Source organism: Micrasema longulum, unplaced genomic scaffold (genome assembly GCF_059751315.1).
Source record: "Micrasema longulum isolate JH-2025_06_02 unplaced genomic scaffold, ASM5975131v1 h1tg000948l, whole genome shotgun sequence".
Classification (NCBI taxonomy): Eukaryota; Metazoa; Arthropoda; class Insecta; order Trichoptera; family Brachycentridae; genus Micrasema; species Micrasema longulum.
Window position 1 is genome coordinate 369,675 of NW_028278139.1, and position 27,350 is coordinate 397,024.

Here is a 27,350-nt window from a genome sequence, read left to right on the forward strand (position 1 = left end):
AATTAAAAAAATGCCACACTTGAATGTCGGTCAATCACTCAACCCTGCCGATGGCAGTTCACAAGCTCTGTAAACGCCCAGATTCAATAGCTTAATCTCAGCTGAAAATATCTGAATAATCATTATTATATTTAATTTTATTCTGATTCTACGCTGCTAATGCTAACTTTTCCATCGCTATTACGAACGCATACTGTGAAATTTTGTGGGACAATGTGAAAAGGTGTGAAAAGTATTACCATGAGAAACGCGGAGAAAAAGTATTCGCTTATACGTAATCAACAAATCAAATTTCTTCACACAATTCGTTTGCGTTATTAATAATTAATTCATGCTTAACTTACAACTTAATTTTTAATTGACCAATGAATAGAAATATCATCTAAACACACTAAAGTTTGATTCAAACAATAATTTTTCTGCGAGTTCCCATAGTAAATTAACGATTTCAAAATTGAAATGAATGGCTTATTTCATTCATTTTTAATTAAATCGATGTATTTGGTATATCTCAAAGTAAATACACCATTAAATAAAGGGTTTAACATGTATTTTCTAACACCAGAAAACTAAACTGGAGTACTTAGAGGCTTTAAAAGTTTCAAAAAGTTACCCATATATTTTGAACGAAAATTTAAAATTTTTTTGGAGATTATTGCGCTACAAATTGTGTAATGCAGGATTATTCCTTTCACATTTAACATACTGTGTGAACAAACTTCCTCGAGTCACTGAGTGGTAGGTAACCCGAGGTAAGGAAAAGATCGCCTAATAATCTGTCTCTTTCCATCTTTTTAAAATTGAATGTGTGTCTTGCTTAGTATCATAAATTGCATCTCTTTCTTTCAAATGAACGTTTTTTATATATTTTTCTCGGGGTACTCTATATTTTGTCATATCCAGAGATCCTGATGGACATGTTCATTTAAAATGATCTAATATACCCAAATGTAATTTTTTTCTCTTATGTGTTAATGTTTACTTTGGCCCGGTTGTTTGATCGTTAGTAAAAGTAAAGTTTTACTATAGTTTAATTTACCAACGATTTTGGTTTTACTATCGTTCTACTATCAGTGCGTTGTTTCACCCGCATTTTTACTATAGTTAAATGTAACCACTAGTTTTTCAATTCCAAAGCTCAAAAATTGAATATTGTTCTTTATTCATTTTTTTACAAATGGTTACACTGTGGAATGTGACTTTGAAAACGTCAAAACACCGAACAAATTAAACCACGTGACAACATGGCATGGGTACTGAGTAAACGCAACGAAATAACATCGCAATTTTAATTCGTAATCTTTGGATGGTCTTGCACATTTAAAGTGCGTCATTTTAGATGGCGACATATCAAGAAGCCAAGTCCAGTTTGCTTTCTTTTCCGCTGATAATTCCAAGTTCAAGGCCTTAATAATTATTCTGCCCACACTCGACTCGTTTACGGCATACTTTTTGAATCGTAACGCCTATTTGATGTCAGTCTTCTGTTTTCTTACTATTTGTGGTTAAGGCTGTATGTGTGATCCAAAGTTAGGAAATTCGTTTCGCCATTTTAAAACGCCGTTCTTTAAAAACTAGGGTTTTTGACCCGGGTTTCCCCGAACCCGAAAACCCTGGATTTTTCAAAATTTTACAAACCAGAAAACCCGGGGAATTTTTAATATCAGCCCGGGGAATTGGAATCCAATTGTATTCCTTCATTTGGAACCAAGACAGAATTAAACTAGTCAAAATCGGTACAGCTCTCAAACAAATTAATAAAATATACAATGAGACTAAGTGAGATGGAGATATATTTGCGGTGTCGTACGGCATATCATTTCATTTATTACTCTATTTGACTCAAGCTCATGAATTGGGGAATCCCAGCATCAAGCGCGTTATGCACAAATCTCTATTAAAATATATATGTTGTATATAAAGATCAGTGGCGTTAGGCTTAGAACGCACTGCGATTTTTTTTCAGCCGCGATTAAAAGTCGTAATCGCAAAATCTCAATAAAGTGATTATTTAATGCAAATGAAACAGAAGTAGCAGTTGAGGTGGGAGTTAAAGATGAAATCGAAGATGATGCTATAAGTGTTGGTGCTTTTACTAAACAAATGTCCCTTTCTGATGAGCTAAGTATATTTCTGCAGGAGAATGATAGTAAGGAAAATCATAAAAAAATTAAATCTGATTCATATATCATAAGAAAATAATTGAATTGTTTCGGGCAACAATAAATCGACCAGGGCTGGTATTCCAAACGCTCTGCCGTAGAAAAAACGTTTATCTCGTGTATTTTGTATGTAAATGACAACTTAAACAAATACAAACTAATACCACTTTCGGACAAAGGAACTTTGAGTATTATTCAATCAAAATCTATAACCTACTTCCACTATCTATCAAAACAATTAGAAACGAGAAAATGTTTTAAAAGGCTATAAAAAAAAATGGATAGTGAAGGTAGGTAGAAGTAAATAGATTGTCTCATTTGCCCAAACCAATATTGAATCTACTGCTCCACAAGTGTATAGCTTATGTTAAGTTTTTGTTATTTTCATTGTGCGTTTTGTAATATAAATAATATAGATCTACGTTCTTTAATGAAATTAACAAAGATAATTAAAAGTACAGTCAGGAATATAATATATTTAAGAAAGAAGTAAAAAAATACATCTATAATTCTTCTTTATGTAACACTGATTAAAAACATCGTTAATATCTTTTTTGTAATTTATATGTTATTTTAAAAATATTTTCGATTAAAATAAAATAATCTATTGTAAGACGTCACTCCCCATTATGTTCACAAGAATTGTTTATTTCTTTTACGTAATGGGAACCGTTAATGTAATTATATGTATTTGATTATTGTAAAAAATTGTATTTAGTTGTAATATTGTATTTTAATTTGTTATTAATAAATAAAAAAATAATATATACCTAGTTTTTAAAACAGTCTGAATATTTTGTTAATTATCTCTGTTTATGAAGTTAGTCTTCTTTGTTTATTCTCAAATGTAAAAACATTGATTGATTTTTCTCAAGCCTGGTTGTTCTGTAATGTAATTCACCACTATAATTGGGCCCCCTGGCCTGTTGTGGGGCAAAAAAAAAAAAAATTAAATGAAATGAAACATTGAAAAAAAGCAAATTGTTAAGGGTCTTCGGCACGGGTAACCTCCGTGAGATCACATTATTTTTATTATTTTTTTATATTTTGTAAGAGTAAAATTCTAGATAAACTTTTGAGCGGTGCTTTTCTGAACCGCTCTCTCGGCGTTAGAAAACACTTTTATCTCGCGTATTACATACAAAATACAAAATCGGGTTGTGGTGCTGTGGTTAGTGTCTCGGACTCACGGACCAAAGGTTCATGGTTCGAATCCCACTCTACCCCAACTCGATTCCATTTTCTAATAGTGAGTTATTTACAACTCGTTGAAAATGGCCCTCAAAATTAAATATTTGGGTAAATCATAAGAACGCAAATATTTCTTTTTTTAAACAAAAAAAAAAAAAATACGCGAGATAAAAGCTTATTCAACGGCCGCCAGACTGTTTGAAATATCACCCCGGGTCTTTGACAACAATTCGGCCAACTTCCGTGGAAGCTGAACGAGCATATTTTGTAATGGGTCTCTTTGCTGGCGACTTGAAGGTCGGCGAAGGTCTAGACTTCCATTAAACCTTCTCGAAATGTTTTCCCTCTCTGTTGCAACAAATTTGAATTACCGTAGATTACCTCTCGCATACATATTCAAACAATGATGAACCACTATCACTAAAAAATAACTACAATACATCTTAAAGTAAAAGCGCTGAATCTACAAAAGGTGTGGTCTAGTTTTCACTTGATAGCGAATCTCATTCTTGATTTTTGTATGCCCGGTGTAGTCCGATCATGTATTGGTGACTCGAGCAAGTTTGATTGGTGTCTGATGTTAGTTTGCGGTGGCTGGCGGCCCCTTTCTTTGCGGTTCATTAACTTACTACGGAACGAAACTGGTTTGAAGAACAGCTTCTTTCTAAACAATTTTAATAAGGATTTCATCATCTACTTATTTGATGTGATTCTCGATTTTATCTCGGAGCATAGAATTAAGAATAGTCCAGAAGGAGTGTAGAATCATATTTGAATACATCGGATTGTGTCCAATAATTCCCTCACTCATGTAATGTTGCTTGATGGGAAAAAAAATCATAACACAAATGTGAGGTAAAAAAAGAGAATCTGTTAATTTTACTAAAATTTTATTGTGCACGATTTAAGAAGGCAATATGGATGTCTAGGCATCTACAGGGCTTATGGACCTGTCATTGGCTGGTTTAAGTGGCCACTTTACACACAATTATTGTAACATTCACCATTCTGCCCATATTGCTTTAAAATGTTCTTCATCTCTGTTGTATTATGTTATTGTTAACAGCTCCCCAGGGAGTTGAATCCAGTCCTTGTCTACAAAAATTTGGACGAATTCAAAATATTGTTTATAAATCCACCTGATTCATGAAGAAGTATAGAAATTGAAAAAATATAAATATTAGGCGTTGCCTAGTATGTAGGGGAAATAATTCAATTGGATTCAATAGATGAATCTCACTCGCATAAATAAAGGTTTCAGCTTTTTAACTTCACAAACATCAACAGATGAAAAAATCGAAGTAAGATAGATGTCTAGGCATCTACAGGGCTTATGACCTGTCAATGGCTGCTTTAAGTGGCCACTTTACATACTGTGTAACATTCACCATTGCGCTCATATGTGAACATCTATATTCCTTCAATTCGTTCAAAGTTGATGTTTGTGAAGCCTTTATTTATGCGGGTGAGATTCATCTAATTGAATTATTTCACCTACATACCAGGCAACGCCTGAAAATCTTATTTTTTCAATTTCTACAGTTCTTCATGGATCAGGTGGATTTATCAACAATATTTTGAGTTTGTCCAAATTTTTGTAGACAAGGACTGGATTCAACTCCCTGGGGAGCTGTTTATATGAACATATTACAACAGACACGAAGAACATTTAAGAGAAGGTAATATAGAAGTCTAGGTAATATAGATTAAGGTAATATTGATAGGTAATATGGATAAAGAGATAAAGGTTATATAGAAGTCTGTAGATGTTCAAATATGGGCAGAATGGTGAATGTAACACAGTGAGTAAAGTGGCCACTTAAACCAGCCAATGACAGGTCATAAGCCCCGTAGATGCCTAGACATCTATATTGCCTTCTTTAAAAGGTTCTTCATTTCTGTTGTAATATGTTATTTATTAATGTTTATTGTTGTGCAGACAGTGCTATGTTAGTATAATACAATGATATTATTACATGAACCCAACCCAGAACTAATTACGTACACAACACAATATTATTTGATAGAATTTCTAAACAGGACAACAAAATGCGACGAGAATATGTATAACACGTGATTCATTTTGTATTGGTATCTATATTTTTTATATGTACAGTAGATTTAATATTTTAATGTTTTGATTTTTTTCTTTGCCTTTTTTGATGCTTATTGTAATTGCCAAACATATGTTACTTAATAAAGTAAAGAAAGGGAAAAAGATTATACACGCAAATACTTTCATCATGTCATCCAGTTCAATCAAAATAACATGATTTATACGCAATGATGCAAAATTTCTGCATATTTTGTTTGAATCACCAATTGTTTTCCTGGTTCGAAGGACCAATTTTTTTCCGGCTCAAAAGGGCAAAACAATTTCCGGTTTAAAAAACCGAAAATAAATATAGCAAATATGTTTCACTAAATAACAAATATTTAAAGGAGAGAAACGCAATAAGCTTAATGATCGTGACGACTTTTTACTTAACTATTAAGAAAATATCTAAAACATAGCAATTAAATAGATAATACAGTGATTGTAGTTTTCAAATCAAATAATTTTTCGTATTAAAATAGGTTACTTGTATTTTATAGCTAGGTTCTTCGTGCAAATATTTTCTTTACGTTGAATCAAGTATCGTTCAGTGACGCGCAGTTTTATCTTGACACAGATTTTAGGATTGAAGAGGAACGCCTTTTATTGTTTCAATTGAACATCTCATATTTGTCGTTGCCGCAATTCGCAGCCAGAACTGGTTCTTTGTTATCTAAAATTGGTAACAACTCAACTCCCCAACTGATATATTCGCGAATGTTCTACAATCAAAAAAATATCTCATATTGTCATCATCGTATTATTTGTTTTTAATATTGTTGACTCCCCTTCGTGCTGCTGCGGATATCCTAACCAATCTTCTGAACACATCCTGTGGTCTTGTTCCTTTCCCCTTCTCTGTGATTACCGAATGGAGCTTCTCGCTACTATTCGTGGCCCTGTTATAGGTCCTGTCGGATATGCAGTTTTGGTGGCTTCTAAAAATAATTTTAAGGCTTTTTTTTTATTATTATTTATTTATTTAGTTCTATGTATTTACATAGTCTAATATATATTTACAACACAATATTTACATCTATACTTATTCTAACATTATTTATCACTATTATACACTTAGTATCCTAATTTATAATATTAACTGTTTCATATGTACATTTTTATTAATTATATTCACTATTTACACTATATACCACCTAATATTTTTCACATATATACTTTTTACATTTAATTTTAAATATATTTACATTAATTTAATTTTTTATGCTTTCTGGCATTTCTTCAAATAGTTTTATTCCCTTGTACATAAGGCAGTTCTGGGACATTGCTTTTGATTTTTTTTCCAGTCTTATATTTTAAAAAGTTTTGTAATCATTTCGGCGAATTGATCATGTCCAATCAATATAATCTCAGTCAGTGAAGAATTGACTTCCCTCTCTTCTCAATCCAATGAATATTATGTTCTTCTGGATTACTTTCTTTCAGCACAAAGATGCTAAGGCTACCAGATTTCAGAGAGCTCCTTCGGGCAGCTTTCCTCGTTTGACAACAAGCAAATTTTCCGTGTATGTGGGCACCGCCAAGGAGACTTATGTCCTCAGATGCGGTGTGCGGTATGTGGTGGCAAGCTGTCATCAACGTAATATCTTTGTTAGAATGGTATCAGTCGAATTATTGACTTTGTCCCGCACTATTCAGTCTAATTTACTTTTGTTTGTTTTAAAATTAGTCAACTTGAAAATCTTAGAAATTAAAAAATATGAAAAAAATAATTAACAACCAAACAAACAAAATTTCCAAATTTATTACAACAGACATGGAAAAATTTTTTGAGAAGGGAATATGAAGTCTAGGTATTTACAGGGCTTATGACCCGTCATTGGCTGGTTTAAGTTGTCAATTTATACAATATGTAACATATATAATTTGCCTATGTTTAAACATCTACAATCCCTCAACTCTTCCATCTGTTTGGAAACAGTTTTTTAATGTTTCCGCTCTCTATTGTAACTTAAATTGTAGAACGCTGTGTAACATTCACCATTCTGTCCATATTTGAACATCAATATTCCTTGAATTCTTTCATCTGTTGATGTTTGTGAAGTTAATGAGCCGAAACCTGTATTACTTACCTTCTTTAAAATGTTCTTCATTTCTGTAATATGTTAATATAAACAGCTCCCCATGGTGTTGAATCCAGTCCTTGTCTTCACAAATTTGGACAAACTCAAAATGTTGTTGATAAATCCACCTGATCCATGAAGAACTATAAAAAAAATTAAAATAACATTTTCAGGCGTTGCGTAGTTTGTAGGTGAAATAATTCAATTAGATGAGTCTCACCCGCAAAAATAAGGGTTTCAGCTTTTTAACTTCACAAACATCAACTTTGAGCAAATTGAAGGAATAAAGATGTTTAAATTTGGTCACAATTGTGAATGTTACACAGTATGTAAAGTGGCCACATAAACCAGCCAATGACAGGTCATAAGCCCTGTAGATGTCTAGACTTCCATATTACCTTATCTTAAATGTTCTTTACCTCTGTTGTATTATGTTAATATTAACAGCTCCCCAGGAATTGAATCCCGTCCTTGTTTACAAAAATTGGAACAAACTCAAAATTTTTATAATAAAATAATAATGAAATTGTTTTATTTATTTTAAACGGACATTGTCCATGTATACAATTTATTGGGTTTAAACATTACAATAGAAGAATATTTTAAAAATATAAAAACAGAAAAGATCATTGACGAAAATAAGGGACATCAAAACAAGATCTAGACTATTTATTTAGCGCTTGTTTAAATCGTTGTAAACTTCAACCAAAAAAGTCCAGATCTTGTCTTGAGTTAATAATACGACAAAGACGGGTCATTGGAGAATTAAGGCCATAGTTTGTTCTATGCTGATCGATGAACAGTGCTTCATTGTTTCTGAACTTACGAATCGGAATATTGAATTTAACTTGTTCCAGTAATTATGGAACATCGATTATACTATTTAGTATGCCGAACATATATATATGGAATCAATATTAGTTCTACGTTTTTTTGCATAAGAGAGATAAAATAAAGTAAATTATCTTATATTATGTTCTTATGGTGGTCTTAGCATTTCCAGACATTGCTCAAACAGACGTGAATGGATCCACCTTGCAGTGGCTTGGAGAAGCGTGTTATTGGAGCTTTTAAGGCGTTACCATAGGCTCCAGGCTCTTTGGCGAAGTAGGGCAGCGAAGGTGTTTACCCTTCCAACTGAAAACATTTTGGAGGCACTGCAGTACCGAGGCAATCCAAATAATTGCCAGTATGCATTGTTTTAGGTGACCCTTAATTTATTCCACGCTGCTTGCGTATAATTGTTGAAAACAAACTTAATATCAATGTGTCTAAATGTTACAAAATATCTTTCACTCGTAATAAAAATAAAATAAAATATGACTATATGATAAATGAAAATACAATTAGAGAAGTAAACGAAATACGTGACTTGGGAATTATTTTGGACTCAAACTTAAATTACAATAGTCATATAGAAACTATAATTAACAAGGCATACAAAATGACTGGATTTATCATGCAGCTGTGTAAATCTTTTAAAAATTTAGTTTCATTTATATTGCTTTACATAACATACGTACGCCCCCATCTTGATTATTGCACTGCTATCTGGTCTCCTGTTTATAAATTAAATATTAATAGAATCGAGAGTGTTCAAAAAAAAATCCTGAAAAAACTAGAATACAAATTTCATTTGCATTTTCCAAATTATTTAGCTTCATTAAAATTTTATAACCTTGTTTCATTAGCACACAGAAGAGATATGTTTGATCAGATCCTGATTTATAAAATTGTCAATAATAAATTCAATTTCCCGGAACTCATTAATCTACTTGCTTACCGTGTCCCCTCCAGGCCAACTAGACTCTCTGATATTTTCTATATTCGTAAATTTAAAACTAATCATCGGAAACATTCTACAATCCCTCGTATATGTGAAACATTTAACAAAAAATTTAATAGTCTTGATATATTTAACACTCCATACAATATCAGAAGAGAATTAATAGGCTTGATTCATGCTCTTCATTCATAATTCGTTTAATCATTAAATCAAATGCAATTTTCCACTCTCACTTTCCTTCAATCATCCTTTACCACTCCTTATCAATTTCCTTCTTTTCCTTTCCACTGTCTCCTTGTTTTGTCCATATTTATCTTATTTTAATATATAGTATATTTATTATTTATATAGTTTAAATTTCAAGCCGTCGTCGCTTTATTACAGTATTATTTAGTGAATACATATAATTGGATGGCAGGCCCTACTATGTATACATTTTATATATATTTTTTTTAAAATATTCATTTAACCTGTACATCTGTTTGTATTCGAAATAAATAAAATAAAATAAAATAAAATTGTTCTATAGTTTTGCTGTATACCTGGACGTCAAATATGATGTAAAACGGATTTTCTTCACTTCGTCACTGCACTTAAACAAGAATCTGGCTAGTTTAAATAAATAAATGAAACTAGATTATTTTGCGTGTCTTGCAACTAATTATTACTGCTCCATTCAGTCGACGAATACACTTAGAAATACTGATGTACGTAATCACATGGTTTTATATAACTGTTGCATGACTTGGTTCGCGGTCGGTATGATTACGATTATACTCGTATGAGCATTTGCATACACCGCATTCTGCGAATTCATATCTATCCAGGTATTTATCGTTCATGTTTTATATCGCGACCATGTTTACTGGGCAAATGATCGTTATTACCGAGTTTTACGTTGTTCTCAGCTGATGGGTGTGTCCGGCATTGCTAACGAGAAATCAAACGAACTTGAAAGATGTTGATAAAAAAAAAATTACAAATATTTTTTGAAGTAAAAGAGCTGAAACCTTTATTAATGCGAATATAAGACGTTTATTCAACAGAAAATAATCTACAATATTTTGAGAACGTCCAAATGTTTGTACTCAAGACCGAATTTCACTCACTAGAGAGTTATATGACTGAAAATTTTTGCAACAGAGTTGAAAATCATTTTTAAAAAGGGCGGTTGGAAGTCTAAGCATTTATAGAGCTTACGATCTGTCATTGGCTGGTCAGCGATCAACCGATCTGAACAGAAAAGAAGAAAAGATTGAACGCGAACAGGTGTCGAAAATGCTCACATTCGTCTACTTTATATTTCAACTAACATGAAAATCCCAATAGGAATAACCCGCTAAGCCTCTATTTTGAGGCTTGTCAGAAGGTGGGATAGAGGGAATATGGAAGAAGGTAATGAAAAATACACCACAACACCCAGACCAATTGAGAAAAAAATCTTTCTTGGATTTTTTTCTTGCAACTGGCGGGAATCGAACCCGCGACGCCAGTTTCACAGATAGCCGGCTAACCAACTGCGCCACGGCGCCTTCAAAGGCTTTAAATAAAATAAAACAATATCTGTAAAGTAAACGCAATATCATGGATAGCAGAAAATTTTCTTTCGAATGACGCCATGACCACCTTTTGAAACTTTTGGTGCTCATTTTTAAATTTGGAACAAAACGGACACAACTTATGTTAACAACTAATATTTAACCACGTACTAACTTTTCTATGTCTATCAGTTTCGAGACGTGCCAGTTTTTTCGTCAGGACCCTAATTACACTAACATGCAAATCTTACACAAATAGTTGCACAAAAATATAAAAACGTGCTGGTACGATACATCCTTTTAGTAGCTAACACCAACGTGCACGTGCTGATATGGGGCATGTTTTTCGTAAGGTGTATAGTAAGATTTGAATATTAGTGTAATTAGTGTTCAAACGAAGAGACGGGTACATCGTGAAGCCGGCAAATTTAGAAGTTAAACGTAGAGTTGTTCATTACAAATGATCGCTTAAACGCTACGATTGAAGTACTTATAAATAGCCATATGCACCATTTGGCACAGATAAGATGGATGATGTTTTGAAACAACCATTGGAATGCTTGCTCACAGGAGTTAAGTTATTTCATTGTCTCCGACATGATGTTAATTTTGTGGGTTAATGCGCCGTACCTGTCAATTTTCAGCTCGGATATTTCTTCGAATGTATTATGTATGTGTGTAACAGGAATAGGTAATGGATGCACCTCTATTCCAAATAGTCGATTTGAATTTTTGAATATGGATCAGTGTGTTCGTAAACACCTGTTCAAACTTCACAAGTTAAACAAAGGAGTGAGTGCACTCTCATACAAAACGCACGTAACGTAAATGGGTATTTTAAATTTAAATGCAGAAATCGTACTTACTTGTTGAGGTCAACATAGCAGAGAGAAAACTGATTAAAAAAAATAAAAAAGTGACTATTTTTTTCAAATTTGAATGTAAAAAATTAACATTTAAAAAGCGCGTTTTTTTTTATTTCTTTATTTACACCTTTTATCAAAATACAATTTAACGTTCACTTTGCCCAGCTAACAAGGATACATACTCCGTTCCAAGCTGGGCAATTACATTCTAATATATGAAAATAGTTAACAAAGTAATAGAGAGTACAGACAAATAAAATATAAACTTATTCGTGTACACATTTTGATACATATATACACATATATATATACATTCATATATACACACACACATACATACACCCATGCGCATACACATACATACATTCATAAAAACACAGACAATTTATTTATGCGGAACTTCATGGTTGCCATCTATAAATATATTTTTTTTAATTATTCCTTACTTTTATATTTTATTTTCGACATCCAGTAAGAAAAAAAGAAACGAAAAGTATGTTTTAAAACATACTTTTTTGTCGTATACTTAGTTTCTATAATGAATAGTGATGTTTTTGTTGATATTTCTTGATAAAACTCCATAGTTAATGATTATGATAAAATTATAAATAAACTTATCAATGAAACTTTTTAGTGTAGTTTTACTTTTTATTATTTTAAAATGAACTGTTAAGCAAACTAGTTGTAAATTTATGTTTCTGTCCCCTGTTAAAATACTTATTTGATTTTATCTCCAAAATATGTTAAGAATAGTATAAAAACTGTAAATGTTGTAAACAATTCACCAGTCTTGAAGATGCCTACTTAGGCGAAAGCGCTCATTGGTCATAATCATTTCTCTAATGAAATCTTATTTTATCTGTAATTCTTAATATTTTTTTTATTTATTAATAAAACATATAAGACATGAATATCATGATATTATATTCCCAGGAGTTGTACGAGAAAACTCATTTGGGACGGTACATAAAAAAAATAGTACATTTCTTGTAACAATACATAGTATACATTTAAACAATAAAAATTTAAACAAATTTTAACAATCTATATATATTTATATTTTTGACACTTGTGCAATAATATTTACACACATGTCCACCCTCATTCCAATATAACACCCACTCACCTACCCTCTCACACACTTACTCTCACACAAACACGCTAGTATGTATTGTACGAGTATTTAATGTATTTCTGTGGATATCTGTCATTGGTTTCATTCTCTGTATATTTTATTTGTTAAACTTTTTTTACATGTATTGTATTCCCAATTGATATTCCCAATAAATAAAATAAAATAAAACAATTTAAAAAACCGGTTTTTGTGTGTAAAAATTAGTATATTTGCATAAACATATAAAGTATCTTCGTCGGTAACCTATAATTGAACATGTTAAGAAAAAAACAGGTTTTTATACAGAAAACTTAATTTTACGTAAGAGGATTTTGGTTTACCTGATCATGCCACCTCTTCCTCGGTCATCCTCGTCCCACGTTACCGTTCATTCTCGCCATATGTTTTACCATTCTTTCATCGTCCATTCGTTCTACATGACCAAACCGTCTCAGAGACCCTTTCAATCTACTTGATTTGGGTCTCGAGAACTGTCTTGAGATGGTCACCCCACCAAAGCAGTAAACTTGTTAATATATAATTATTTTTACTTTTCGTGTTTTGTATTTGCACCCACACAGTGTCTCTATGAATATATGTCATATACTCGTATATTTGGCATTTGTGCGGATGTTGGGCCACCGGGAGCTGACAGTAGCTTGTTATTTGACCTAATGTCTGCACAGTAGTTACATGTGTGATCTGAACTAATAATATAGGGTTGTTCTCTTTCTCTTTTTTTTTTTTTCTCTCTTACTATTATATATTATATATATCTGTGTGAATTTAAATATGAAAATGTAATATTTTATATGTATTTTATATATATTTTTAAGACACTATAAGTATAATATATTAAATCATGTAAATGAATGCCTCGACACGGGTTGTGCCCAGTGAGGTATTCATATTTTTAAAAAAGTTTTATGTAAAACGTGAAATAATAAATAAATAAATTATAATAAATCTTATCAATCATCCCGGACTCAGATTTACACTCTCGCCTGATTTCATAATTCTTAACCCTGTCATACATTAATTTCCCACGCCTTCGTCCAAGAGATCGCATTTCGACCGCGTTCACATCCATACATAAGTGTTAGATCTAAAACTCCGTTGTGCACTGCCAGTTTAGCTTTGATTGACAATTTTTTATTAACAATACTGAGCTTAGTGCGCCGTTCATTTTGTTACCCGCGTTCACTCTACTATATAAAACAACGGTTTAATATGTAAAACTATATTGATTTTTATTATTTTACAATTTTGTAACAGAACGCTGTTATGTTTAATGTGTTTATATTTATAAAAGGTATTAGACTATTAAAAACAAAATAGATATTTCATAGTTGGCAACCAAATGGCAGCTGGGTGTCCCAAGCGCCCCTTGCCAGATTTGAATTTTGCGTCCCCCGAGACTTATTTTCTAGGAAAAGAAAGAGAAAAGAAGGCTGGCCACGACGCTGCGTGTACTTGCAAAAACGTTGGTATTGAGGTATTAGCGTTTGCTGATACTAATTTGTCTGCTTGGATAAAATTCGATCTTTACAAAGATAATAAAAACCAATAAATCACAGAAACTTGACGGCATGGCTAAGTCTTTAGCGTGCCGCCATTTCGTGTCTCGGACAATCATTCCTAATCACACTGCAGGCGATAAATTGTGAATTACATGTAATGTGCCGCTTAGTAATTCGGTCTTCCGGCTGGTTGGACACGTCCCACGATACACCGCCATTTTATTTATTGTTTGATGACTGATGACGAGGAAGACGGTTTGATTTATTTAGCCTTACATTCCGTGTATGCAAATGGACGAAATTCCGCTTCTAAATTATGTAAATAGAGAAGTGGGAAACATACATGCATTTTTAAATTATTGTAAACATGTAGGTAAATAGATTTTATGTTTTCCAATAAGGAAGTTCAGTGATATTTGAATTAACTTTTTTTTAACCAGTAATTTTTAGTTTTTTCTACCGACCGGTTTCAAAGCTGTCAGTTAGCCGTGCAGTATTTATACATAAAAGATTTATTATATTCCATTTTTAAATTTATTAAATGAATATACCTCTAAACATTTATTAAAAGCATATTTCATTTGGTTTCATTTCGGTATATTTTTTTATGAGTAATGTCAATTTGTGCGTGGTGTAATATCAATAAATCGTCTTTCTTAAATTATTTACATTGAATATTCCCTTTCAGGGGTCCATGATCCCCAGTGTAACAGACGCGGCGGATCACTGCTTCGTCCGTAGCAATCGCGCCCGTCACAAGAACTGTATTTCTATAGGCGCTGGTGTCAAACGCAGAGTGGCCGGGCGTAGGCGGGCCTCGGCCGACGAACGATAAGCTCCGGGGGAGGTATCGTCGCCTAGAGATCCCTTGCGGGGTCGCTAGCGAGTAGCGCTGGCGGCCGCAATCCTGAGTCAGGCAACCGGGTTGTAAGGCCGGTATCTCTCCGTCGGTGGGAACGGCGGGGTGTGTTCCGGGGAAGTATCCAAGGGTCCAAATTATCCGGGGTCCAAAATCCAGTCCAAAGAGTATCCGAGTTCCAAGTCCAGGGGGGTAGCGGTGTTCGAATACAGGTGGCGATGAGGTCCGGTTTGAAGCGAGGTAGGGAGACGAAGTGGAGAGTAAAAAGCCTTGGTAGTGTGGCGAGATGACTGACTTTATTTTTCCCCGGCGGGGCTATATATACAACATTTTTGCCGTGCGGCGGCGGGCTAGGCCAATAGCGGGCGGTGCTAGGTTGACCAATCACGCGGCGAGAGAGATAGCGAGCACATTTGCCGGCTCTATCGGTCTCTCTCGCGCCACGTATAAGGTCCCCATCCTCCCGCTACCCGGCCGCAGTTCCCCGCCGACCGCGCGGCGATCAACACTCATACAGAACAACATAAAAACACATTATGGGCATACAAATATTTTCATGAATTCTAATCTATATGTGGGCTTCAGTATGGCGATGACCACCCCCGAAAGTGACAAATACTAGTCTTTATTGAGGAGGTGGTATATCGCTTACACATACTGAAGCCCCCTATGCTACATTAAAGCCCCAGGAAGGGCCGCCAAGTTGGTGTATGTGCTTTTACGTCGGCAACACCCAGAATATATTGTTTATTTACAGTTTGTTCTTTGAAAAGAAATTCCAAGTATCAAACACCACAATTATAAAACGAAACATTAATTGTGGGTATTTATGGGCATTTTTAAGAACATATGTATACATGGAAAATTATTATAAAATAAATTAAAAAGACACATTGATATTAAGTACACTTGGTGGGAGTGGAAGCGGAAGAGAGGTGTTTATAATTGAATTTGATTCAGTGATCGTTTAAAAGAAGACAACTTGCTATCAAAGAAATCAAGACTGGTGTGTCTGTTGGTAGACCCAAGAGTTTTGGGCATAGGAGAATGAAACCCATAGTTTGTTCTATGGTTATCGGTATGAAAGAGTTAGTTTTGTCTGAGGTTTCTAGTTGGGATATTTAATTTTATTGAGCTCAGTAGTTCAGGCGCATCAAAAAGTGAGTTGAGAATTTAAAATAGGACTAGAAGATCGGATTTATTTCGACAGTCTTAAAGAGAAGATATGTATATTTAAACCAGTTTAGTTAAAAAATAAAAATCATTACCGTTTTTGATTGACTTGGTTTTCGTAAGTTACGCTTGACATTTCTTTAGTTCGTTTTGTTTTGTTACTAATACTATAACAAATAACGTATTAGTATTTGTAACTGCTCACGCACACGCCGCTAGTTCATAAATGTACGCAGACATTTGTAATGGTCTAAAAATAAATGATGCAACAAACTTAATATAGTTATAATAGATTGTAAATATTTTTATAAGTAACGTTTTTCTTATTCCGGGTATAAATAGTTACACCGGGTATAGTTTTTTCTTGGTATAAAGAAATTTAAAAAGTAAGGCCCATTATCTTTCTGTGTTTGGAGTTAAACAAGGTAATCAAAATCTTTGTAGCAATCAGAAACAGAAGATTTATATACCGGTGTAACACTTAAAGTATAATCTGTGACCAGATCTGCTTGTTAACAAATTTCCTGCCCTTTCAAAAAAAAATGCTAAAGAGGAAATTGACACACTTTTATATCGCATATTTTTCCGGTTGGTATTAAAATCATAGTTGACTGATTTTCTTAAAGGCAAACTTGAGAAATTATGTTAAATTGAATCATTTTCAACAAATTGTGTTTTCTAGTAACCAATAAAATTTATAATATTGATGTTTTTTGTTGTTATTTCTTGATAAAACTCCATAGTTAATGATTATGATAAAATTATAAATATCGTTATCAATGAAACTTCATGGTTTAATTTTACTTTTTATTATTTTGACCAACGAGCGCTTTCGCCTAAGTAGGAATGTTCAAGACTAGTGAATTGTTTACAACATTTACAGCTTTTATACTTTTCTGAACATATTTTGGAGATAAGATCGAATAAGTATTTTAACAAGGGACAGAAAACATAAATATTTACAAATAGTTCGCTACACAGTTCATTTTTGGGAGTTTTGGGACCTAAATAGGGATTAAGCTTTTATTATTTAAAAGGTGGGAAAAGAACAGAAAAGAACACATTGCGAAATACAACAGAGTGTGAAATACATATTTGAACGGATAAAGTAGAAATATATTTGCAATACTAAAGCCAATTAAAAAAATCCACTGTAAATCTAATAATACAAAATATATAAAAGAAAAGAGTCAACGTAATTGTATGTGTGTGACGTTTGTATTCGTATGTGTGTATATGTTGATAAATGAGGGATCTGAGAGAGCTCTTTCAACCTCTATCACAACATGGACTATCTCTTCGCTCTAGTAACGAGAGAACTCTTTTAATACCCCTTCACCGCTCTAATTTTTTTGCCACCTCTTTTACAGTAGTAGCTGCTCAATTATAGAACAACCTACTTACTAATGTTAGGCCCTTTCTTCATTTACATTGAAATCGAGATTGAAATGTCACCACCTAAATGTTTGAGTTGTACCTTTCTCCCCTTTCCTTTCATCCTATCACCTCTCCTCACCTTTCTTAAAAATTAGCAGTGTAAATTTTTAGATGATTTTTGTTTTAAATTGTTGTATAAAATTATAAGATTCTGTTAAAATACAGGGTGTTCTTTAAACCTTGTCACATCCGAAACCACGGTGATCAGTATGGGCAAGAAGACATATTAGCATATTTTTAAAAATATGTAGAACAAAGATTTTTTAAAATAAAATATTTAAAAAAACAAATGGTTGCTTACTTTTGCAGGAGAGAAGTAAGGGGAGCGCGGCTCCCCCGCGACTCCCCCATTCCCACTCCTTATTTTACCCCTGCAGAAGTAAACAACCATATGCTTTTTTGATAAATTATTATTTAAAATTTTATTCGTTTTACAAAATATTTTAATGTGCCAATATGTCTTATTGCTCATACTGATCATCGTGGTTTCGGATGTGACAGGGTTGAATGAACAACCAATATACTTGTAATTTTCTCAAACTGAACGGTTTGGGTAGGTAGGAAGAAATTGCCTTAAGGCAATATGCCCGCCCTTATATGTATATAAATTGTGTATTAGAGTGGGCCGATGATGTATTTTTTTTTTTAGATATCAAAGTGAAGGGGTCTAAAAAGTTGTCTTTTGGATCGCATTGAACGTAAAAATTATTTAAAAAAATATTCCATACTACTTTTAGCCCTCAACAGAAGTTTGAAGTTTATAACTGTCTGAACATTTTTTAATTATCTATATTGATAAAATTACTTTTTTGTTAGTAAAGATATAATTTAATCACATTACAAATTCGAACACGTTTTAAAACTACCGAAATGCAAAAAATTTACACTCCGCGGAACTGATTCCGTTGAGCGCCTAACTAAAATTGACGAAAACAATGGCACACTAAAACAATGCTACCCATTTATTACAAAACAAAGTGCAACTCACGCCCTTGGATGCTTATATAATAAGATTTAATGCAGAGTATTATATGATTTAATTAGACTGATTTTCTTACTTAAATACGAAATGACAGCCGGTTTCGGGCAAAAAATTGACTTTTTCAAAAATTTCAAGCTGTAGTTGAGGGGCAAAAGTAAAATAAATCCAAAAGGTAACTTTTTAGACCCCTTTCATTTCAAAATTCGGACAAAAAAAATATCGGCCCACCATATTGTGTATGCATATAAAGTGTAAAATAAATAAATATCAATTATATAAGAATTTCCTCTGCCGGCAGTTTCTCGTAAAGATTGTGAATAACCACAGGTGCGGGCCAAGTAGGTACTGAAACCTGACAGAGTGCGTTGGGATGACCCAGTTAAGACTTCGTTTATTTGCCGGTAATTTTTAACCGGCAAATATCGCGGTAGACCGCTCCAAGCCTCGCTGCCGGCTTGCAGTTTAACGCTGACTTGCTGGACGAACGGGACTTTGGTTGACTATCGGCGAATACCACATACCTCACGCTGTGACGTAATTGCCTGCCTACTACCTACCTGAAGTTATCGACTGGAATTTCGGATTGAGGAATGCGAATGGATCCGGCTCGAAGGACCAAAAAATACAGGGTCAAAGCACCAGTGAATGATTACCAGACCACCCCCCAGTAAATGACCGTTGGTTCATAAAGTAAAAGTTTCATGAAGAAATTTCTAAAATATTTTAATTATTTAACTTCATATTCCAGCTGCTTTATTTAATTATAATCAATTGTTGTCTTCAGCAAATCTTTTGAGACTTTCTGATAGAAGAATCCTAACTGACCTAATATTACTTTTTAAAGTGATCAATTGATTAATTAACTGTCCTGATTTGCTGGAGTTGGTGTGTTTCCGTGTGCCTGGTCGACATACCCGCCACAGATCTCCTTTTTATTCTGCAAGTTCTAGGACCAACTATCACATGCACTCGCCTATCCCTAGGCTCCATAGATATGGCAATCAGTATGAGGACAAGGCTGATATAGTTGGTTCTGGACTTGATAGTTATAAAACGAGTCTGATTTCTTTTTCTCTCTCGCAATATTATTTTTAAACTTTTCTTTATATTTAAAAATGTTTTTCCTTTTTTTGTTTCTTCATATTTATGTATTTATTTCGTTAATATTTTTGGTTGCTTATGTATATTTACCTACTTGTTACTATTGTTATAGTTATGCAATTTAATAATTTTATGTTATGTTTTTATACATGTATTTTTTACAATAATTTATATAAATAGCATTATTCAGATATGGTGCTTCTATTTTATTTTCAAGGGTGAAAAATCAATTAGCAATAAGTGCAAAGCGTTTTATTGTTTTTATAATGTTGATATTGCAAAAATTTCCCAAGAACATTTTCAATAATTTCAATGTAAGTTATGTATTGTGGGCTCCACACAACTGATCCCAACTTCAAGTTACTGCGTACAAAATTATTGCATAGAGTCTTCAAAGTATTAAGTTATTTTAAGGGTTTGGAAATTTGGGTTTTTAATTTTTTTTATTATTTACATATAACACAAAGTATTTTACAGGTATAATACGTTGAATTACATTCCCAAGAATTACAACAACTCGATTCGGGACAAAAATAATATTAACATTTAGAAAATAACACATTGAGAACAACAAAGAAACAAAGTAAGTTTAGCACCTTTATAACTAAATATAGCACAATAACATATACGCCTAAAACCTTTTCTTATACAAGCAGAATAAATATATTTATAAAAAAAACGCTTTTGAGAAAAAAAAAGTAGTTAATCTACTAAGGGAGATAAGGTCATTAACATCACATGCCATGCAGATGATGCTGCCATAGTAATGATGAGAACATATCCATCTCAGTAAACATCTGGATGCCTAAGAAATGTCGTATAGTACAATGAACACATGATTATTGGAAACATAATTCGGATGTACAAAACGTGTGTCAGACCAAACCATAGTGTATACAACAGAGGCGAAAAACCAAGTAGAAAAACTTAATAGAAAAACTGAATAGAAAAACTAAATAGAAAAACCAAATAACTGCTCAGAACGTCAGAGATGAAAGTACTAAAAGCAATCGCAGGGAAACCCAAAAAAGACGTTAGACGGATTTGCGATACCCAGGGCATAGTAAATAGATTTAGGATCTATTGTGACGGGATCCGGACCATGATAAAGTTTAAAATAATTATTCCACACAAGTTAATATCAGAGGTTAGAGCACACGCTTATATAATTGAGAATAGTTTATTTTAAATGTCCCAATGCATTTTCATTCTTGCTCAAACATTTGTTTTGAACGGTAAGGCACTCGGTAACTTCGGCCAGCCTTCGGGTCAAGCTGCAAATTTGTAGGTCAAACGGGCAGAAAGCCACGCATTCAGAAACCATTTGTTTTACGGTCGCGGGTATTGGAAAGTTGACGCATTGTGTGCCTATCTTGGGTCACCTGTGCTGTGCTAACCGCCTCCGTAATAGACCCGGGCTGTCCAAGCATTTTGGTCGAAGGGCCGGATCAGGAAACTTAACAAAATGGAGATGGAGAAAATTTGGCTTATTTAAATAGCCATTTAACACAATTTTAATATGCGCCATTCTGCCTGTGTTTTAACATCCGTATTCATGCGAAGAATTAAAGAAATATGGATGCATGAATATGGGTAGAATGGTAAATGTTCCACAGTGTGTAAATTGGCCTCCAATGTTACGCCTCAAGCCTAGTAAATGCTTCTTCTTCCTTAAATGTTCTCCATCTCTGTTATAAAATGTTTATCTTTATAGCTCCCAAGGAGGTTAAATCCAGTCCGTGTCTAGGAATTTGGACCAACTTAAAACGTTGTTTTATGTTAAAAATAAACGCCACGTAGACTTTATGTTTTACGTACATATGAAGACAGACACGTATTTTAAAAATGAATTAAGAAGATTAAGAAAAATAAAAATTGATACAAATTTAAATTTATTTCAACAGAGAGGGAAAATATTTTTGAGAATGAAATATGGAAGTCTAGGCATTTATAGGGCTTATGACCTGTTATTGGCTGGTTTAAGTAGCCACTTTACACACTTTGTGACATTCACCATTCTGCCGATGTTTGAACATCCACATTTCCTCAACTCTTCCATCTGTTGACTGTTGTGAAGTAAAAGAGCTGAAACCTTTATCACGTTGGTGAGGTTTCAGCTCTTTGTGTAAGAAAAGGTTTTAGGCGTATATATTGCTGTGCTATATTTAGTTATATAGGTGCTAAACTTGCTTTGTTTCTTTGTTGTTCTCAATATGTGTTATTTTCTAAATGTTTATATTATTTATGTTCCGAATTAAGTTGTTGTAACTCCCGGGAATGTAATTCAACGTAATATACTTGTAAAATATTTTGTGTTATATGATTTGTAAATAAAACATAAATACTCCCTTTTCACAAACGCTTTATATCTCTGCTGTATGAGAGCTGTGGGTGGTAGGTGGGTCTCTAAAATCCTCCAAACGTTTGCGGGCCTTGGTTTGAAGACCCCTGTAGAAGATGTCAGAGTACAGAGGCTTGTGAAATGGCGAAGGTGTGGATATATTGTCGGTACACCCATCATGAAGGAAATTCTAGTGTATTTAACATCTCCATGACGGAAAAAATATTCCCACGCCTATGTCTTCATTTATTGTCATTGTTGTGACGTTGTTTGGAAATTTCTTAAAATCGAACAAACTGATAATTAAATTCATCCAAAATGGTCTTCAAAATCAAATTGGCGGGTTATTAAATTTTTACCAAACCTAGGTTTTAATATAACGATGAAACTTTTATCAAACAACGAAACTCTTAAAGAACTAGAACATGTGACTTACCTAGGACTTACAATGGACAGACAATTAAAATGGACAAAACACATAGACGGACTCACTAAAGTAATGGCATCACTACATAGCCTCTTCTACAAAATTAAAGATTTTATATCAAGAAAGGAAAAAATTATGATGTACGAAGCCTATGTCAAAAGTAAATTGAGTTACATGATCGCCTTCTGGGGAACTGGTAACAAGACAGACATAACAAGAATACAAAGGCAACAAAATAAAATTCTTAAACTAACATACAACCTACCCTACCTGACCTCTACGACTGAACTGTACAAAAAAACACACCAGTTTGACATAAACTACTTGACTAAAATTGAGACCTTAAAAATTGTGCACAAAATAACACTGGGAAACATACAAGACGACGACATAATATTAGTCAAAAATGCTGACATACATAAATATAACACCAGACAACAAAAACACTATCATATTGAAAAAGCAAAGACAAACACAGGACAGTCAAAAATACTACATAATGGACTTAAACACTACAACGACCTACCTTACTACTTGAAAACTTTTAATGGAGACAAATTTAAAATCAATCTGAAAAAGCACATGGTGACTGAACTAACTAGACTGGACGAGACATAAAATGACTAGACAATATTATATTTCTAATGTAACCCTAACGGGTTTTTTAAAATTGTAAATAAATAAAAAAAAAATATAAAAAAATACTTGTATCAAAAAATGTATTTATTTTATGACAAATAACATGTAGCAAATCGGAGCCCGTATTCTAGTGATAAGTTAAAATTCAAATCTTATTGTATCTACAAAGTAAAATTAACTCTTGTGTGGCTGTGATGTCACACTAGTGTACATACAATACAAGACTTGATATATCTCTAATTTTTTTAAATGATGAAGTTGTATTTTTTGTTATTTGGAAAGAAAAATATGTAGAAATATGCTGGATTATAATACAAAAAATATTTATCCTTGCTAGGTGAAGAATAAATGTCCGCCATTAATCTGTATAAGAAAGAGCACGAAGATAGATCTTTAGTTTCAGTGCTGCAGAGCAGCGTTTATTTAATAATTAAAAAATACATATAACAATTTGTTACCCACTTAGTCTGAAGACTTTTCGGTGGGACAAATTTTTTTTTTTTTTATATATTTTAAAAATTTATTTATAAACAGGCACTATAAAGTATATGGAAGATATTTCTTCAGTTTGTTTTTTTCATTTGATCTCTTAGCAAGAAAGACAGACGCTGTTCTGTGACGAGTATTTGTGTGAAACGGATTCCGTCGGTTATTGACAGTGATGCGGGACGCACGCATGTAAAATAAGCAGCGTATTGATGAATTTAAATTTATTTTGCCATAGCAGTTATAACAGGACAATATTATATGCTTTTTTTATAAATTATGGAAAAGGAATTTGCAAACTGTACGTCTCCATATATTTTTTTAAATGTGTGAACTTTAAAACATTCCATTTTTTGATTGTGGTAACACGATGTTACATCACCGTGCGCCAAATAATTATTTACCACAGTCTTTTGAGAGTTAAGTTTTCTATGTGAAAAATAGAATATGTTGACGATTTTTTTTTTCTAAACATGTTTAACAATATTTTGAGTTTGTCCAAATTTTTGTAGACAAGGACTGGATTCAACTCCCTGGGGAGCTGTTTATATTAACATATTACAATAGAGATGAAGAACATTTAAGAGAAGGTAATATAGAAGTCCAGGCATCTACAGGGCTTATGACCTGTCAATGGCTGGTTTAAGCGGCCACTTTACACACTGTGTAACATTCACCATTCTGCCTATATTTGAACATCTATATTCCTTCAATTCTTTCATCTGTTGATGTGTGTGAAGTTAAAGAGCTGAAACCTTTATTTATGCGGGTGAGATTCATCTAATTGAATTATTTCACCTACATACTAGGCAACTTAAACCAGCCATTGACAGGTCATAAGCCCTGTAGATGCCTGGACTTCTATATTACCTTCTCTTAAATGTTCTTCATCTCTGTTGTAATATGTTAATATAAACATCTTTAATTTCAGGTTACCGACGTAGAGACTTTAAACTTTCATACAAATATACTCATTTTTGTGCATAAATATCGATGTTACTTTATACCGCCTCGATTTGCATCGATGGAGATAGCGTTTGTAATCGCGGCCCTCAAAGGAAGTGTTACTTTAGTTGAATGGTGTGTGTATAGATAGATCGATCTTTCTAGAAATATAGGCATGCCATAGACGCCTAAGAATGTTAATGTATTCACTATTCATCAGAATGTCTACCTTTGCAATACAGGTGATGTGATCAAAAAAGAAAAAGCATACAAATCGCGGCATAACCCTGAATGGGTCAAGGTTCGAGAATAGGTATTTCACGTTTTTTTATTGATAAATTATATAATCAAAAAACCGAAAATTGCGATAGTAACAGTATTATAAACATTACAAAAATATAATTCTCGTGAGTTATTGTGCCGTGTATTAATATTCTTTCTTGCCGACGTTTTAGACGGCGTTACAGCGTCCATCAACTGAACGTAGTTATGCAGAAAGCAGCCAGTCCACAATTTTGAAAAAATGAGTTATTGATGTTATCAGGTGCAGGAAGGTCAATTCTATGTTTTGCTAAAAACAGAGAAGGCCACTTTCATACAAAAAACGGTATAAATCGCCTTTGGAAAATGGTGTAGATCACAAAAACGGCATTTCTCAATTTGCATAAACACCTACAGCACTAGAAAAATCTAACAGTACTTAAAAAATCATTAAAACTGGTCAAATACGTAATTAGATTTATGTTAGTAAGATAAAAAATTAGGATGTATTCATTGTTTATCATTTTTTAAAGTCAAAAACATTCCAACTGTTGTGTAGGTTTGATTATTAACTCATTTCACAAAAGTGCTATTATCTCAGTTTCACTTTTCTATGGCTGGCTGCTTTCTGCATAACTACGTTCAAATATTGTCCTTAAATATAGCTTGATTAAAATGACAGCTGTCAAACTAACATCAATAGTGAAATTACTGATCACTGATCGTGTACCCATCAAATCAGTTTTTTCATGAAAACACGAAAGTTTGTTTCTGAAAATTGATATAAAAACGCAAAAACAAGCCTATTTTAGTGTGTTTCTGACAATTATTTACTAAAAAAATAAGACATGAAGTACTTTTTTCATGAACAACAACAAATGAATTAATTTTTATTACATCGATTTACATTGATCAATTTATTCCATCTCTAACATTTTTGCAAAATGACGTAACCTTGTAAGAACGTCGTTAATAATTAGATTTATTTTAGTTTTTTTTAGTTTTAAAGATGTTTTTTTATAATTATGTTGATTTATATGTCAAGCATTGTATTGAAAAAATAAATTAACATGCCAGATACGAATGATTTTTCGTGTGTCAATATAAATCACTCCTTAGACGTTACTACAAAGTTATGTCGTCACTTTTGCTGACAACTGTCATTCTAATCAAACTTTATTTTAAGGACTATAGGCTAATGTAATTTTAGTGTATTGTAGTAATTTGATGAATTTGTACCGTACCGCAGTCGGCGGGTTTGTGTTGTATCGGTTTACGTCTTTCAATGCCGGGTTGCTTTGAGTGATTGGTCAGACCGATGTAATTTATCCTTCCCGCAGATCGCGTCTGTATATTTTGCTGTGATCTGATTTTATCTTCAGATTGCTAGTAGTACACAAGTGCCTCTTGAACGAATAGGCTGCCGCAAATCTAGAACGAGTTATGAAATAGTTATGTTACGAGGAAATGAAATTTAAATCGCCTGTCGGAATGATAACTTGGATGTTTTTTTTGTACAAATAAAATGTACCCAGTCTGGTCAATTGCAGGTTAGATTCGCATTTTAATCGACTCAAATAACTTCAATTTTAAATGGTTGTTGATTTACTCTGCTTCCTAGCCGTGTTAACACATCTAAAAAGTGTCAAAGCTTTAACAATACTTTCGTAATTTCCACAGAAAGTTTATTCGTTTTTTTAGTTTATTTAGTTTTTTAAATTTATTTATTCATTCAAAATTACACTAGTTTAAAACATATTAATGAACTTATAAGTTCTTTTTAGGCTATGCCCGTGTCAAGCCACAATAAATAACAATAAAAATACATAGTAAAATTAATTAGATCAAATTATAATGACATAGAATAACAATCTAGAAAAAAAGACAAATGTAATAAATAATTACATTTCAATGAATACAATGCAAAAAAGATAATCAGAAATATTTTTTTAAATATGAATTATACAAATAAAGAATCACGCATAATCAAATATACAAAATAATGGTATTATTAAAATCAACAAAACAATAGCAAAATATAGTAGTATTAAAAAAAAAAACAAAATAAGAGTATCATTGAAATCAACAGAAAAAAATATATATATAAAAACATAATTGAAATGATAATTGAGATATGTTTTCTAGAAACTCACTCAATACTATAGTAAGAAATATAAGAAATAGGAGCAATAAAGTAATTAGCTAACAATGTTTTGAGTAAGTAAAAATTCCTGTACACAAGGACTGGATTCAACCCCCTAGGGAGCTGTTAATATTAACACTTTATTTATTATTTATGCTTTATTACGTCAGTTCATAACATCTTAAGATCTAATATAAACGTTT

General features: G+C 32.8%; 1 protein-coding gene and 1 long non-coding RNA gene across 2 annotated transcripts in view; one reads left to right on the plus strand and one right to left on the minus strand.

Annotated features, from left to right (window-relative positions):
- Nucleotides 1-27,350, plus strand: part of LOC148277972 (uncharacterized) — a 180,087-nt gene that overhangs the window by 40,432 nt on the left and 112,305 nt on the right.
- LOC148277973 (uncharacterized) lies at nt 6,620-7,602 on the minus strand. The gene is made up of 2 exons (XR_015823321.1): nt 7,539-7,602; nt 6,620-7,034 (listed from the first exon to the last, which is right to left on the minus strand). It is a non-coding gene; the product is annotated as an uncharacterized LOC148277973 (long non-coding RNA).